Source organism: Rhipicephalus microplus, unplaced genomic scaffold, assembly GCF_043290135.1.
Source record: "Rhipicephalus microplus isolate Deutch F79 unplaced genomic scaffold, USDA_Rmic scaffold_90, whole genome shotgun sequence".
NCBI classification, from domain to species: Eukaryota; Metazoa; Arthropoda; class Arachnida; order Ixodida; family Ixodidae; genus Rhipicephalus; species Rhipicephalus microplus.
In genome coordinates, this window is record NW_027464662.1 from 687,315 (window position 1) to 702,361 (window position 15,047).

Here is a 15,047-nt window from a genome sequence, read left to right on the forward strand (position 1 = left end):
CTGTTTCATTCGACTGACCTTTCCCGTACTCACGTGCGTAGTAGAAAGTGTAGGTCAGCGTCACGCAGGTCACTAGGACCACTGACGAGCAAAGAACCAGAAGCCACTGCTCGAACGTAGACCGGCGCTCCCAGAATCCGCTGCGCACAGGTTCGAAATGATCAAGGCACTGTTAGCGAGTGTTCTTTGCTGGCGCTGTTATTGATTAATTCCAATGGCAGAGTCGGAGCAATTTTTTTCTGCTCGTTTTGAAGGAAGTGTGTTTCAATTGCAGAGTGACGGCGGGAGTCAAGTGTTCCGATTAGGGAGTCAGAGTCGATTCAGAGCGGGAGAAATTCTCAAAGCAGGAACAGTTGCTCTACAGAAATCGGCAGAGTGGACCGAAAGTAGGCATGACGCGCTCCATTCAACTCGTTCGAATGCTTGGGAGCGTCACCGCTGTCGCGTGTTTTGACAGTAATGGCGGCTACCATGGTAGACCTGGCAAAGCATGCGGAATTGCTTCACTGCTCGATTGCGACAGCTTCAGTTCCTGCTCGAGTAGGCCGTCGAATCGTGTCGCCGACACTAAAACTACTACGTACGAGCAGTGATTCAACAAAATTCGACAGCGGAATCAGCTTAATTGAATACCTACCCGCAAGGTAATCTGGGCAACTCAAGGAATCCCACTTCTTCCTTGCTTCGATGTTTGCTCCGGCGGCGCGGGTTGTGTTCCAATCACGCGTTCGGAGGCATTGCGCTACGCCAGAATCCACTGCTCTACGCCAGAGTCGAGTGCTCACTCACAGAGCCTATCGGCTGCTCGGACGCTGCCATTGGGATTCAACATAGCTCTCACCAGCCGTGACGTTCATCGCATAATATGTTCTGGAACGAAATTTTCCTCATCGGCATTGAATGGCTTCGGCTTGATGACGCATATATCACGGCACGATCGCGATGGGCTACAGTTGATCTGGACAGAGCGAAACCGTGTCTCACATTTAATTCTCCATTTCTGATCAACAAGTGGATAGCGAAATGGCGCGTCACCTGCTACGGTACTTTCGGTTCGAGGCCTACGACTACGCTGCTTCAAGGTGCCTGCTGCGCAGTGTAATCAGGGAAACAAAGTGAAATTGTCTGACGAGTTTGTTGCCGCTTGCACAGTCGTTATATTCATTTTTTATTTTATTTGCGAATGAATACACGATATCTCACGCATTTTAGAGAACGAAGCGAGAAGTGTAAATAGGCAAACACGTCGTATGGTAAGAGGCGTGGTTTGAACGCACCATGCGATTATACTTTGAAACATGCAGTAATGGGTCTTCCAAAACCACCTCGATTTAGTTATTGCGACCACAAATGGGGAGCACTTCAAAATCACTCGCGCTTATGGGCACATGCTGACGAATGTCAACATACCTTTGATGACATCAGATGTTCGCGTACTCCGTCAAATTTATAGAAACCGCTGAGAGCGTAATAGGCCCACGGGACAACTAATATTGGTATCATGGGACGATCTAAGTCGCTTTTGAAGCAACGAGTAGCATGGTATTCCGTTTGTATTGTGTCAGACTTGCAAGCGTAAAGTGTCGGTAGGTTGTGTTATGTACTTTGTGCGCGAAGAATTTCGCATATGTCCAAACACAATGTTCCAGTGCGTGTGGAAACGAGATCTCACGTTAGGAAGACGGTGTAAAAAGGCAAGAAAATTACGAGTGCATTTCATTTTCAGAGTAAAAAACTGTTTACTATTGCCATTCACTATATCAAACCCGGGAAGGTGTCTTTGTAACAGAAAAAAAAAAAAATATTTTTACGTGTAAGCAGCCCGAAAACAAAGGGACGGATAATTCGTGATGCTATGTAATCAAGAAAATAATAATACGTGAGGAAATATGCGGAAATAACACCTTTTGTAGTAGAACAATAAGCACGCCTCTGAAAGTGCATGCCGCTTGATTGAATAAATTAACGCTCGCAAGAATATAACTATCTTAGAGAGGCTTCATTCGTTATTCAACAAAACTGCATAGCTCTGCGAAGTATTACGCAGGAAAGGGCAGCGCGAGTGCTGGGGGAAACACGCAGAAAGCGACGGCACTGGCAAGAATGGCCATACGGCGACACGGCATCTCGAACCGGAAGTCGATGATGACGGCCGTCGTAGCCCGGAATTCTTTCCGTGAGCCACAATTTTGCTATCCACCTATTTCTCGATAGGATCTTGAACCAATAGAAACCCGAGCGCGCGATCACCTTCCTCGCTTGCAAGCATCCTAATCTAAATCATTCCTGTATGCAGAAGACGCCATTTGTCGACAAGCTCGAGATGGGCGCAAGAATGAAACCAGTCGCACCTTACAGGGCTGAATTCTCGTTTAGTTCTGCGATGACTACTTTCATTCTGCGATGACTGCTTTTGGCGCTACAATTTCGGGCAACGGGCTGACCATCAGGTTTGGGCGCAAGCAATACACGTTGAATACCGCATCGGGCTACTGATGCCAAGCTCAGTAAAGCATTAACTACTACTGACCAAGATGAGTTCAACTACGTCTTATACACTCATCTCACCAGATGAACTGCGCATGCGATGTCAGGCATCCAGCGTCGTCCGTGGCATTGTCCGCGCGCCAGCAGGTGTTCTCTCCATTCTCACTCCCTCTCCCATTGCAACAGCTGCGGGCGCGCGCTCTTATCCTCGCCCCTAGCAACTGGATCATTTGGTACAATACAGTGTAGGATAGGGCCGGTGCAGTGCTTCGCCGCTCCTTCTCTATTTGTTCGCTCTCTCTCCTACCAACGCACCACTTTTTCTTCCGGTCACCCCTCACTCTCGACTGTTCGCTGGCTGAGCGCCGCTCGAGAACATCCGGAAATTCGCGCTCGAGACACCACTGTGAAACGTCAACGCCACGTCGAGAACTTTGTTGGTGTAGTTCACTTCATAGTAATTTCGAACCGTGCACGCTGGCTATTATAGTCGGTGACAACCTAAGAATAAAAAAAAAATTGGCAGCATATCCACGGAGTGAATGATGGAGAGTGGGGCAAAGCATTCGTCCGTCCATTCGTTCTTGCTTCCATCCGTCCATGCGTACGTCTGTGTGACCGTCCATGCGTCCATCCGCCCGTCCGTGCGTACGTCTGTTCGGGCGTCCGTTCCTGCGTCCGTCTATGCATTCGCCCCTACGTCCGTTCATGCATCCATCTATGCATCTGTCTGTGTGTACGTTCGTCCATCTATTCAACACTCCATTGCAAGTACCACCATCTCACACCTTTTCATCATATATTCCCCATATAGAAGCACCGCCCTCCAGCGGACATTCCAAGGACGAAACGAGAGGTGCCCCATGCACACTTTCTTACGGCTTGCGCTTCGGGTCTACTTCCCACCTTTAACTACCTCGAGTTCATGGTATATACTAGTTAACTGTATTCATGGCACTGCGGCCCAACGCTCGCTAAACCTTTCTAAAACCAAGGAGGTTACGCCCAGCGAGTATAACGTAGCAACCTTTTCTTGTCAGATAGTGTTCAATGTACATGCCAATGGCTGCTAATGGGAAATGAGAGACAGGAGAATTCGGCTTTTACTTTCTTACGGCTTGCGCCTCGTATCTACTTCCCACCTTTAACCACCTCGGGTTCATTCATAGTATATACTAATTCACTGTATTCATGGCACTGCGGCTTAACGCTTTCTAACCCTTTCTAAAACCAAGGAGGTTACGCCGAGTGAGTATAACGAACAACCCTTTCTTGTCAGATAGTGCTCAATGTACATGTTAATGACTGGTAATGGAGATCGCAGCGTGCGCGTTAACTAAAAGCCGAATGCTCCTGTTTTTCATTCCCCATTAACAGCCACTGTCATGTACATTGAGCACTATTTTTTATTGTTCAATAACCTACAGAAGAAATCTCTTACCAGCACTACCTTAAAGGTCAAAATGTTGTACTTGTTACATACTACAACGGCTATGAGGGACGAACGGGTGCCGTTATAAGGAGCTTCGCCCTTAAAAAGTAAAGTGTACCACAGCCTATTTGTGTTATGTGCGTCCACGTGCGGCCGCTTTTTGCTATGACGTAACAGTCATGATGAACCAATGACAAATACAGCATGGCGGCGTTCGCGACGAGAGGCGATGTGCCGCTGCACCAAAACCGGAGGCGCTCATTCAGTTTTCCTGCTGGTGTTTTCTTGGTTAAGAAGTTACTTCATGGTTTCGCACTCAACATCACCCTCGCTGGCCGTCAGTCGACGTGGACGTCTCTGACTTTTCACTGTTTGAAGTGCACTAAAGCGGCAGAGCTTTATCGCGTTCCATCGTTTCGGCAGCGTAAAGCAGCAACTAGGCGTCAACTTCATCAGTTGCTTGGGTGCACCATGCATATCGCTCGAGGGTGACCACTCTCGACGATTGTCGTCGTGGTCATTCATGTGCAGTTAGGTGAAGGTGAAGTCTGAATTCACGCGTCTGTGTTTTGCAGAATGTGAGCGCCTGTGATTTGTAACCTGCAAAAGCCGTGGCATCAGCATTGCCACATGTGCGTGTGCGAGTGTGTTACTTGGGTGTCGCAACGGGGAAACCTTGGTGATCTTTTGCAATATGCGCTGAGCTGGGCGCCCATGAGTGATTTGAGTGCGGACTAGGCGTGAGAAAAAAGCGTCCAACAGAACCTGCTACGCGACACAGTACAAAAATAAACAAACCCAGTGGGGAGAATATGCAATGTTCTATATGCATTATGAAATGAATTGTGGTCATCCAGTGGGTGTGCGATTTATTAAAGGCCACGTTGAAGTGCCCGCTGCGTAAGCGCTTGTCTCACGCTTGTTGCACGAACGCCTTGCGAAACACCATGCGAAGTCCTTCAAGCCGCGAAATGTCGCACGCAATTGTGACCAGTGAACTAGCAGCAAGGTTTTGACTCCCTCCCCCTTCAAGGCGATTACGCGCGAGCAGGTGATTGCCTTGAAGCGGGGGGGGGGGGGGGTGCAATCTTCCCATTCTATATCAGCAACGAATGGTTGCTTTGCTCGCCGCGAGATGACGCGAAAAGAGACTGTGGTTGCTCTCGCTCCCGCTTGAACGCGCTGCCAGCAGCCACCGCAGCCACGCGTGGCCGCGGTTCCTTTCATAAAAATCGACACTGTACACTGCCTCTTCGTGGACTCCGAGGTGAGCGCGGTAGGGGTGCGATTTAAACAGCAGATATATTGCTAAGCTGAAGCCGAGCTTCGTGCTCTCACAAGCTTGCCTATTGAGCTTTGGTTTCTTTGTCTCAATATCAATGCAGTGCTAGATAATGGTTCTATGCGGGAAAATTATTGCCCTTGATTGGGAACTACTCCATTTGTAGAATGGAGGCATGGTAAATAAGGGGGATGCAGCCTCGTGGCGCAGCTTGTATATATTCTTAGGTTGTCACCGACTATACAGATGGAAATGGATACCGCATTTATTGGCGGCAGAGAAACACCGCGTGCGACAAACGGCGCTATTGTCTGCACGAAAAAAAGAAGAAAACATCATTCGTCTAACGTTGGGTTCTCACGTGCGAAACGCCGTTATGGGCGCTACGCTGTGCATTCGCATTTCCTCACGATGCCCTTCGGAAAGGTGGGGGCATTTTTTATTTTTCGCGTTTCTAGCTATGCGCCAATGTTCAGCGTGATGCTGAGTTGAGAAAAGATATCACGAAAATCACGCTGACGTCGCTGTGCTGTTGAAATGTTGATCAAGTGGTGGCGCAGACGTGCACGCACGCATAAAGCAGGGACTTTACGCTCGCGGTGTTCCTTTGATAACCATCGCAAATGCCCCACATGCAATTTTGACACTACGCTCGTTCCGGCAACCGTTTTTATCAACGCTGCTCTCACGTGCTCTGCTCTCACTTTCGTTCCATGACCACCACAGTGCGAGCTCTGAGCAAACTCGTTTGCCCGAGAAGCCCGGGCCGTCCTGCATAGCGTCCCAGGGTAGTCGCTGACCTGCAAACTACGCAAACCTCGCTGAAACAGTTTGAGTGAAAACCCGTACGGTTTCGCTTGCAATAGAGAGTTTTAGAATAGCGCACCGCGAGCCCTTGCTGTGCGGTCGCTGCCACTGCGCAGGCGTCATAACGCGAGTCAGCGTTCGCGTTCGCGGACCACACGCGAAAAATCCGAAATTGCGTGCGGTGATGGCGGCCCGCATGTGGCCCGCAAGCACTGGTTTTGAGGCTACGGTGTCGCTGCGATCGTGCATTGTGGTTCGCAGCAGGGCAAACGCTATTCTAAATCTCATATGGCGCCCGCTACGCCCGTAGCGCTTGCAAACGGTACTCTAAAACTCCCTAATGTCTGCGAACGTCTGCGGTTCAAGCATGATTAGCGTGATACTCCGGTGCGCGCAATGCATGAAATATTTTCAGAAAGTGTATCCCGGTCGCGTGTCATAGGTTGTCATGGTGGAGGAGATGTGTCACCAGGTGTGAACATGAATGCATCGACAAGTAAAAGTGCTGTAGTCATTAAATACCAAGAGATATATATCAGTGTGCAATAAGCACTGAACTACTTCTGTGGAGACGGGTTTCCGTTTCGCGTGTTATACCAACCCCGAGGGATGAACCACTTTTTATTCAAGCGAAGCTCGTGTGGACTGCCTTTTGCGACTTATGACGTATTCCGAACGCCCCCCCCCCCTCCCCTCAACCACGTACAGCTGGCGTGAACGCAAAATAATAATAATAACTTTATTTACTTCTAAGATATGCGGTTTATGCCACGTCCATTCTATCGTTTCTTCATCCGTATTTCTGTCACATGATCGAAGTACCCAGCTATTACTGTCGCGTGGTAACATCAGTGCATGGCCTGCCTTGGTCCGTTTCTCTTGCAATTTATGAGTAAAATATACTCTGCTGACTCAAACGGCAGCACTCGTGCCATTTTTTTCGTTACGCTTTTCCTCAAGCACGTTGACACTCGCACTGTAAACGCTTTCAACCTGCTAATGTTGTCGCGGTACTGCGATCTGCTAATGTAACTTCTATAATTTTTCAGTCTATCACAGGCTGCGTAGTCCCGAACCTTTTTTCACTTCTTGTTTTGTGCGCCCCATAGTTTCCCCTGCCTTTTTGCTGGCATTCATCATTTTGTGTTTTTAGCTGCACTGTACAACCTTGCCTATCCTAATACGAATCTTTACTACGAGCGCCAGAAAAAGTAAAAATCAAAGATGGTGCTTACTCTGTCGACAAAGAGAATGACGAGTCCGAGTCTGCGAAAAGACAAAATATCAAGTTATCGCGACGACCTAGTCTGTGCGCAGCGTAGTAACTACCAGCAGAAGAAATATGATAAATGTCCAAGTTATCATTGACAAACAATGCCATAAATGACATACTGATATATGATTATCCAAGCATCTCAATATCATGCATACGTTGGTCAGTTTTTCCGCAAGAATGTTGCATTTTCATGTTTTCATGCAGTACATACATAAAATGAAAAGTGCAGGTCAACTCTATCATCTGGAATGCGTTGTGTTGAAAAACAATATGCATTTTTACTTCTAAAACAATTTGTACTTTTTGTTTCTCACAATGGACTGGTTCATTTTTGATATATACTAATACTTAAAAAGCAGCACGAGCCAAACACGCCCATAAAAGACACGTAGTACATGGTTACTTTCTTTTAGTTTGAAAAAAAATTGAGCACTCTTGTATATCAAGATGATGACTATTTCGTTGTTGAGGTCATTGCCGCCTCGATGAAGGCCAAGCTTCTTGCAGAAACGTTGGCAACTTGTGACATACCGTGTTAGCGAACTCCTCCTCTGCCTTGAGAGAAGGGACATTCGCAAGCTTGCAACTCGCATCGGCTTTTGGGCGCCGCAACCCTCTATTACGTGTATTACATGCGTACATTTGGAAGCACTTTACGAAAACACCATGCGGGAGCCCAAGCCAAGCCAAGCCAAGCCAAGCCCCTGCCCCTGCCCCTGCCCCTGCCCCTGCCCTGCCCTGCCCTGCCCTGCCCTGCCCTGCCCTGCCCTGCCCTGCCCTGCCTGCCTGCCTGCCTGCCTACCTGCCTGCCTGCCTGCCTGGATTTGGCTGGCGAATCGTCGATGCAGCATCCCCTTTGGGAGCTGCATCGTCTAGTTTTCCCGAGCCAGATGTGCAGTCAGCGAAGGAGGACGGTGAAATTGGGGTGAGTGTGACGATGGGCGACGAGACAGCGCTGAGCGGGACTGGTGGCCGGGAGGGGATGGTGACCGACAATGCACCGTCGACGAACCATCATAAGGCGAGACTCGTGGCGAGTTCCGAAGTGGCCATCATCTGCCTCTGCGCGACGGTTGTAGCCATGGGAAGGCTGGCGCCAATATCACCTGCTATTGCAATAGCGGGCCACGGGGCTAACACGATGGCAGTTAAAGCAAATAGGTCTGTCATCAGCAGTCCTCCACTCAGCGGGATTGCGAGAGCGCGCTGAGAGCCTTTGGCCTTGGGCGTAGAAAACCGGCGGATGATTGTCAGTCGGTCGGGAGGGGGCGACGGTGCACAGAGATTCCAGGCCAACGTTCGAAAGCTCTTGAACGATGGCATGCACTTAGGGCACCATTTGGGAGCTGGACTCACAAGCACGAGAGAAAGTTGAAGCGGGAGACATAGCTTCAAGTTCTCGACGGGTGATCTTCGTGACGTGCTCTGCAGTCAGCGGTGCCTGTAGTACAGGCATGTCATCGCACGACCATGTTGCTGCGGTGTTGGGAAGTCGAGCGAACTTATGTGAAATACGTCGGCTTTTGGCGGCCACAAAACACTGGCACTCTCGGATAATGGCACCAACTGTGTCACAGTCCTTGCAAATTAGTAAACTGAACGCGTCATCGGCAATGCCTGTTAAAGTGTGCGCTACCATCTCGGACTCCTCCATGCCATCGTCTGCTTTGCGGCAAAGGGCGAGCACGTCCTGTATGTAAGACAGGTACGACTCTGATGACGTCTGAGCGCGAGATGCCAGCTCCTTCTTGGCCGCTGTCTTCCTGCCAGTTTATTTGCCGAACAGTGCACGCATATTTTCTTTGCACGCATCCCAGCTGCCAATTTCCGCTTCGTGGTTCTCAAACCACACTTTGGCTGTCCCCTTCAGGTGGGATGTTCGCCAGCATGAGCGTTTCATCCCAGCGATAATTACTGCTTGTTCGCTCATACAGCCGCAACCATTCTTCAATGTCGACATTGTCCGTTTCCGCAGAACGTGCCAGGGTCTTTCAGCTGGGGCAGAACAACTGTCGTCGTAGCGGTGGCCGCTGCGGGAGCTGGAGCCGGACCCTCTTGTGCCATCGTTAAAGAAACCAAGCGTCGGCCGCTGCGTAGCTCCGTCTTGTTACCCCACACCTCTACCAAAATATCACGGGGTGAGAGTAGACAGAGGGCAGAAATATATTCACAGATTGTACACGGTGTACACAGTTTCCTTGAACCAAGATGGTGCAGTGGCAACAACAATACGAGCTTTTGTTAAATCGTCATGTTCGTCGCCTTTATGGTGCATTCGTTGGTGTTAATGATGACTTGTATCAACATAACTTGGCCTTGCATGAAAATGCAATGAAAATAACGTTCATTCTTTACAAACACGCACCATTCTCTTTACAGCCTTTGCACAACAAAATGTAATATCGCAGTAATATTGCCTGGTACAAGAAAACATTTCCATCAGGCGTCAGAACTTGCGATTATCATAACGCGTTCATGGTTTGAAGCCGGCCAACCATTACAAAACGCACACACGTTACTGCGCGTATTCCCCCAAGAACACGTACTGGGTTTATAGCAGACATACAGACAGACAGACGCAGAACTTTATTGAGGTCTTGAGGAACGCTACCTCAAGGAGGTAGAGCAGCGGGCCGCTCCAAGTTGAAAACATTTCATGTGCATAACTGATCGTCGTTTAAAGCCCGATACACCTTACACAAAACGCAGTCATATAATGCAAAAGCTTCACCGACACAAGCCACTTTCAGTTTTATCAAATACATTCCAGTAATCCACAGTTTCCGACAAACATCATGGAAGAAAAAGTATATACTAAGTGACTGAAGTACGTATCAAGGACAGGGTATCGCTGTCACGTTTTGAAGTTAAAGACGAAGCTTCGGGGTCCCCCAATTATTTTTTTCCAGAGCACTTTGAAGAATGCGAAAGAAGTTTTGAAAGTAGCCAATGCACTTAAAACAGGTATATCGGCGGTATATTTACTTCAATGCAGAATAGCGTTTCGCCCGTGAATTCGCATTTAATAAGCGTAAAAAATAGCCAGATCACACGTACAGAGGGAATCGAAGACAGGCGGAGCACGAACGGGGAAGGTTCATATGTCACTTTGAAATCAGCTTAACCATACGAGGTGGTCGTAAATTATGCCGTACATGACTTCCATGTTATGATTATCATCTTTGGACGTACCATTTATCTTCGTCGTCGATTCGCGTCACGTGATACCTAATTTGGTATATATGAAGCCGCGAGTGCACGCTATGAGCGTAGAATGTAGTCATGTTTTACATGGCACGCATGTCTTGATTATCATGTTTGGACGTGTCATTTACCTTTGTCGTTCATTCACGTCACGTAATACCAAATTTGGTATATACGAAGCCGCGAGTGCACGCTATGAGCGTAGAATGTAGTCATGTTTTACATGGCACGCATGTCTTGATTATCATGTTTGGACGTGTCATTTACCTTTGTCGTTCATTCACGTCACGTAATACCAAATTTGGTATATATGAAGCCGCGAGTGCACGCTATGAGCGTAGAATGTAGTCATGTTTTACATGGCACGCATGTCTTGATTATCATGTTTGGACGTGTCATTTACCTTTGTCGTTCATTCACGTCACGTAATACCAAATTTGGTATATGTGAAGCTAGCGAAACGGCCGCGAGTGCATCATGAGCGTGGCGTGTAGTCATGACTTACGTGACATGCATGTTGGCGTTTTCATATTGTGGTCTGTCACTTATGTTCGCCATGCAGTCACGTCATACAATACCAGTTTTGCAACATGTCATGTGAATGAAACCACCGCAAGAGCAGCAAAACCATAACATCTAAATCATCGCATTCATGACATGCACGTCATGGTTTTCAGGTTATTACTAGTCACTTACGCTTGTCCTAGAGTCATGTTATGACATACTAATTTCGGTATCGATACAATTATCGAAACGGCCAGGAGAGCTAAAAGTCGTCGGCGGATAGATAGATAGATAGATAGCTAGATAGCTAGATAGATAGCTAGATAGCTAGATAGATAGATAGATAGATAGATAGATAGATAGATAGATATGCTCGAAGTCATCGAAGTTTGCTAAGAAATGCTTGGCTTTAAAAATGATCGTAATAACCAACCTGCAGGAAATTGCCGCCGGAACACTCCAACGTCGATGGTGCGCAGGTCGTAGGTGGCGAAACACACTGGCCCACCGTCCAACCGGGAATGCACTGCATGCCGAAAGAAACATCTCAAATGAGCTTACTGGCAATGTTGACAAGCACAAGGTAGCGTAAGCATTGTTAATAACAGAGAGCTACATACGCCTTTAATAGGTATTGCAAAAAAAATGTTTTAAAATGTCACAGTTATCTTGTATTGTATTTGATATTCTCCAAGTACAGTGTTTGTTGCACGGAGCTGCGCTATAACAACCAAAGTTCAGAAAGCTCAACGTATACAAGGACGTTCCACTCGTATATCAACTTGTGAAAATCTGCTGTAATTTCGGCAGCGTATTTAATGGTATACACTGTGGGGATCTGAGGTGCGCCGGCGACCATTTCGCGGGCATTCCGCCGTACGGCCGCCCCATTTCCTTTTTCCTGCTCTGGTAACGGCGCGTAACGCCATCTATTGAAGTAACATGTAGAATTGAAGTTACAAATATTGTCACACGTACACAGGGGTCCACTGTTAAGGGGACTGTAGAGTAAAATAACAATTCACGTCAGAGTGAAAAATTAGTGTATGACAACATCTAAAACGACAATATTATCGACAGCAGTACCCTACTTATCGAAAAATGAAGGTAAATGTACAATAATACATGCGCCGCTGTAGGAGATTCTCAAAATAAGTTCGATGACGTCAGACAAACCACCTGCAATTATTCACTAGTAATCGATCTAGCTGTACTAAATAAATAATCTTCCATGCATCAAGAAACGTAATAAAATGGTGCTTGTTCGTTTCTGTTGGATTCATGGAAAAAAGAACCGCCACACGTTACTAAAGGAATGGCGCGAGTGGTTCGAAAATTCAATTTTCGCGTAGCTAAACTGGACAGATCCTGCCATCTAGCAGGGCCCAGTTAAACTAAAATACGTCGGCCATCTCGGAGCCGATGACAAGAAATTGATCGATGGCCGTTTTTTCTGCTGTGGCTCTCCCTGCTTTCCTCCTGCTGCTATTAGTGTCGGTGGCAGCGCAGTCAAGCCTCGCAACATTGGGCACAGCAACAGTGAGCATCATCGATTGACCAAGTCCCGGATCACTCGCCGGCGGCCCGCGGACGCCTCGGCTCATAGACGGCTATGTCACATGCACGTGATCTAAATGTCCTGAGCCAGCCCGAGTGGCCTCGGGCCATCTGCGCGCTTGATGCTGGTTGCATACGCTGTGGCGTCTGCTATGCCAGGCTATGACGTCTGCTCCCTCCATAGCTGAGACACAGGCCATAATGCCGGCCCAATTACAACCTAAACAGCAGATAGGTAGTGAATTAGACCTATTTATGTTGTGATGCAACTTATTGTAAGCAAACTACTCGAGCGCGTGCGCATCGTAGGCCGGCGCGGTCGTTCCACCGCTGTTTCTGTGTGATAGCGGAGGAGCACGGTGAATGTAACACGGTGAGTGTAACACGTGTTTGCCCGACCTTCGAGAACACGCACATGCTCGAAGTGGCTGAAAACGCCGATGACAAGAACTTCGTGCGCACTCATTGCGAGGTTAATAAACGTGTGAGAAGCGGACAGAAAAGCAAAGACAGAGCAAGAGCACATAAAAAATTGCCCGTGTCTAGTATAAGATGGCCGCACAGGCATGCGCACCGCGCTGTCGTCTGCCAGCTGCCCGAAAGAAATCGTTCGGATAATTCAGGGCCGCCTGCCGGCCGCCAGACACGTGAAAAATGAACATGGTCTAAGCAAGGCCGTACCAGTAAACGAAGGTTCCAGTTGGTCCCGAGAAAAACGAATGCGGCGCCGGCATCCGGGGCCGTCTGGAGGCATCCGAGACGTGTAAATCGACGAAGCTCAGTGACGTGAGATGGTCCGCTTCTTGAGGCGAGTAACTGAAGTGCGCTAACAAGATGCGGACCACTAAAACGTGATTTTATTTCAAAATAAGCCCTTCCTTGGCTCAAAAGTAACACTACGAGGTTTCTGGATTACTATTTCTACAATCAACGTCTACCTAATAGTTGTCTTCAGAGTCCCTTTCAAGGGCCAGTAAACGATTTGGAGGCCCCAAAATTGTTATGAACAGAAATGTGCGACCTTTTGCTACGTTAACACGCTGCCGCAAAAACATTTGTGAACATGCTATAGTAAGGAAGTTACCGGGGATTAGAACATCCCTTTTAGTTGGTTTCAAATTTTCTGCGCGGCCTCGCCACCCTTTTCCGTCATCAAGAGGGGAAGGCGTAGCCCGTCGCCATTACTCCGACAACTTCGTCAACGCACACGACATCAGCGATACGTTATCGGCACACAGTCAACGACCAAGCGGGGCTACCCCCCCCCCCCTACCCCCTTGAGCACGTGTCATAGCAGCACGGAAAGGAAGCACAGTTCGAGAAGCACCCTTCCCCTGACAGTAAAGTAGCGCGCCGCCTCTTTATATCCATGGTCGGGCTAGAATGCACCTGCGCGCGCTTCGAGCACGCAGATGCTGTCTAGCCCGGCCATATTATATCGTAGGCTTTCGTTTTGACAATACTACTTCTCCCGACAGTCACAGGCTCCACAAAACGGCAGAGAGCAGCACAGGAAAATGGAAGTGTGGACTGCATGGCTAAAACCGCATCACCCCAAGGCCAAGGTAGTACTTCATAGTGCAAATGACCAATAGACGAGCTCAGTGGTACCTGAAGTTGATCATGAGCAAGCTTGCGTCACTGCGCGTTGTTGCGACTCCAGGTGCCACTGGCCTCATTCTGGTAGCGGGGCCCCGTCCTAGGACCCGTCATCCAACAAGTCCGATGCAGCGCTCGTATGAACTGCAACAATTTATTTACATAGTAGGAACTGAGAATTCGAAAAGAGGTGATCAAGTATGAACTAGAAGTCAAGAACTGTACAGGGGAACTCAAAATATACAAAAGGTATTCCGCTATTATAGCGCCGCAAAAGGTATTCCGCTATTATAGCGCCGCATTGCCGACCCTGGGCGCATTGTCCGCGGCTTCAGCCAATACGGCACTCGGTGGTCTAGGTGCTCCACCCACGAAGACGGGGAAAGACACCCCACAATGCATGTGGAGAGGGCGCAGTCTACATGATGCTGAAATATGGTCACAAACTCAGTGCACCAACGTTTCGCACACGTCACTAGGATTTTGCGCACGTCCGATGATCTTAGATAACCTTGGTTTCCAAGAACTCCTCCGGCAGTTGAGCGAGGTTCGAAAGACCGGCTCCCGGTACACGTGCCAAACTTGCCTGACTGCGTCCGGTTAGGGACAATGTAGTGGCCTGACCGCTTATCGTCAAAATATGCCCCTTTATTTAGCCGATCCTATGGAAAGAGGGGGAAGGAAGAGAGGTCTACTAATCCCTCGTCGTCGAGGCGCTGATGTGTGCTCCCGCAAGGGCTGCAGAAGACATTGCCTTTTTCCTTTCCTTCAACCACACATTCAATCCTTTGTTGTTTGCTATAAGGTGTGCATTAATTACATTTGAATTTCCGGGAGTTCGCTTCTCCTCGCAAGGTGCAGCCACAATCGGCTTGGGTATTGCCTTTCAGCTTAAACTG

At 48.3% G+C, this 15,047-nt stretch overlaps 1 protein-coding gene across 1 annotated transcript in view; it reads right to left on the reverse strand.

Annotated features, from left to right (window-relative positions):
- The window catches only part of LOC119184197 (neprilysin-1-like), a 312,286-nt gene that overhangs the window by 290,985 nt on the left and 6,254 nt on the right, over positions 1-15,047 (reverse strand). Inside the window, exons 2-4 of the mRNA XM_075885224.1 lie at positions 11,426-11,518; positions 7,244-7,274; positions 19-140 (exon numbers count right to left, since the gene is read on the reverse strand). The gene's annotated coding sequence lies outside the window, so the exon portion shown is untranslated. The remainder of the gene's footprint in view (positions 1-18; positions 141-7,243; positions 7,275-11,425; positions 11,519-15,047) is intronic.